We start from the raw sequence: 3,200 nt of genomic DNA, 5'->3' as shown, positions 1-3,200 counted from the left end.
TAATAAATAACATCACAACTTAGCTATTAGTGGATCCCTAGTCATTAACTGGAAGGCAAAGATGGCAATTAATACTCAACCTACAGTGAACTTCTTACTATCAAAGAGCAAAGCCTCTTCATCCCAGTTTTCCATGACTAAGAGACCACAAAATTTATGTCTGTTGTGCTTTTTTTTATGTGCATCTCAACTAATTTACCTGCCATCTAGTCCCCTAAAATATGACAAGCACCTGCAGGAGCAGAAACAAGCCATGCTCAGTGTATAACTGTACACACAGGCTGCACCACAGATGCTTCACCTCGTGGAAATATCCAATTCAGTACCATGCTTCTGGCAGTGGAGTTAACAGTGCTGTGATCCCACCCTTAATGGTAAGACTTTGTCTATTCTCACCTGGCCCCTGTGTTTCCTTCAGTCCATTTTGTGTCCTATCAACTTCAGCTGCTGCTGTGCCTTCCTCATCTTTTCCTGGCCCCTTTCCCTGACCATATGGTGTTTATTTTGGCTGCAAAAGACATTAATTTCATTATTCATGAGAAACCTCACTCCAATTAAGAAAAAAAAAACAACCAAGAGAAAACAACTGACAAACCCTAGTGCATAATAAAATTAAGGAGATACTCAGTATCTTCCTTGATCTGCTATTTTGGTTGTGGAAGGAAACATTATTAGCTTTTGAAGAAAATGCTACAGCATTTGTCAGACAGTGGGCAGAAGCCACTAATGACAGCCGTGCTCAACAAAATTAATTCTTAGTAAAACACTAGTTCTTGCTTGAGAGAGAGAAAATCTCAGTGGTCTTAACTACACATAGATTATATAATCCCTGTGCCAGGAAATGAAATTGCATTAAACCCAAACTGGGCCAAACCCCAGTACTATGTACCTTAACAATACTTCCACCTTAACAGACAAAGACATCTGTGTGCAAACAGTGCCCAGTAACTGCACAGAAAGGATATCAACTCTCCACAAATTACCTCCACAGCCAATTTAAAAGAATTCCTTTTTCCATCTCCTTTGGAACAAAAATGGTTTTGCTATTTGCCTGAAAGTCTTAACAGTCTGGCTTTTCAGTAGACAAAAAGGATTTGGTTTTTAATGAATTACGGTCAAGGAAAAAAAAAAGAAAAAGCCTCATCCCACTTGGTCACAGACCTCACCTTTAAGTTTACTTGAGGCACCAGACATTTCTGTCCCTATGGCTTCACAGGGAAAACCCAAACCAAAACCATACCAAAGCAATATACTTTAGCAGCTGCCATTTATTTGTCTGGCACACTGGAAAGGCACCTGGGAACACAGATTTCAGAAGCAATGGTTACCCAGTAAATCCTGAATGCAGATGTAGTGTTTACATTTGATCTGGAACTTGGTAAGCTGGATCTTGCCTAGGCTTGGATTTCAAGCTCTTACTACCAGGATTGGACCAAAATAAAAAAAATCTACTTCAAGTCATCACTAACTGCAGTTTTACTATAATACTTTTTCTTGACAATGCCACAAGATGATACAGCCAAGCTTCAGGAGATGCATTACTAAGTGAATACCTCTGTTTGTAAGGATTTGAAGTTCTTGCTCCAAGTACCTTTAGGTATGGCTCTGCAGACAAACATCGTTATCTCCATGCATCCAGGGCTCTTGGCATCTTCACTCCAGAATATGGCTCCTTGAACTGAAGAACTACGTCAGCTGTACTTACAGAAAGGTGATTTCACACATGGAGAAGAAGAAAGGCTCCTTCAGTGCAGCCCAGCAGTAACACCTTTGTGGAGGAAGGCCCACAGCTGAGCAACAAGGTATTTAGTCAACAGCAGAGGGGCAGGATTGGAGGGAGGTGGCTTGTATAGTTCAGTCTCTCTGAGCTTGAGAAAAAGTCCTTGAGCTATTTAAGAGCATAAGGAAAATCAGGTAAGCGAATTCAATATAGGATAAAAAAAGTTGCACAGTTGAGTAGTTTGAAGGTTAAAATGAGTTTAAAGAACATCAGCAAATGCAGCTCTTGTTGCTGGCAGGAAAAGTTACACTTAACTATTCTAGCTTTCCTAAACCAGCAAAATTTTAAACCCTTCTCAAAAAGCAGGACTAGAATTCAAAAGAAAACTCAAGACCAGCATTTTAGGAAGTCTGGATTAAAAAAACCCAGAAAGCCTAATGCCAAGGAATCCTTAAGAATAATAAAAGAAAAACAACAATTTTAAGTGGTCCCATTCAATTAGAAAATCAAATGCTTTACACATCAAACCCAAGCTAAAGCGTGGACCTAAAAATTTAAATGTGATCTTTAAGTTAGCAATACACTTAAGAATACACATTAGCCAAAAAGTCTGCGTAGCTTACTCCATTTGGGTGAAACAGCCCTATTCAGAACTACACCCTCCCTTTCGATTTCTCTTAAGTAGATGATTTATTTTATCCTGGGCTTTCTTCTAAAAAACCTAAACATCATGCTTATCTAAAACTTCCTCAGTCTTTTACCAGTCAGTGACTACACAGTATGCTATACACTGCATTTATAATAACCTACAGCAAATCTAAGAGTAAACACTGAAAATATATTACTACTGAAAACACCTATTTGCTTTTACCATCAGCTGACTCATCTTTTCTACATCAGTTGCATTCACCTCACCTATCAATTGTAGTAAATGAACAAGTAGCATGAACAGTTGCTAACACATCCAAAATGGACATGCTCACTTCCTTGTAAACCACATTTTCTTCAAAACAAAGCCCCCAGAATTTGAGAACAAACTTGCAATACAAAGTTTGCCACAGCTTCTTTTTATCCACAGTCTATTTATCATTCTTTATCAATTAGATCAATCACTGTAATAATGGATCAAGTGCAAATTGGTACAGCCAAATATTCTGTGTGATCCTGTTCCCCATGTGGTGTCTTCCCCCTTATGCTGCTCACCAGCTTTCAAAGACACCAAGATGGGTGAAAAAGAATTCACATCACGTCTCAGTGGGGAAGTGAACCCACTGCAGGCACCCTTGGCAACACTGGCTGACCTGGGTTCTGGGTCACACAGACCAAACCCATCCCAAGAGCTCTGGCAGTCCTCAGAGAATAAAGTGGCTCCCATCACATCCCCCCAACCCCTTTTTTGTTACCCAAGAAACAAAAGGAAAGAGAAGCAGTACTCTTTCCAGAACCATGGCACCTTGTGCCCTCTCAGACAAACAGAGAC

The sequence above is a fragment of the Corvus cornix genome, chromosome 15 (genome assembly GCF_000738735.6).
Source record: "Corvus cornix cornix isolate S_Up_H32 chromosome 15, ASM73873v5, whole genome shotgun sequence".
In the NCBI taxonomy this organism is placed as follows: Eukaryota; Metazoa; Chordata; class Aves; order Passeriformes; family Corvidae; genus Corvus; species Corvus cornix.
This window is presented reverse-complemented; position numbering follows the sequence as displayed.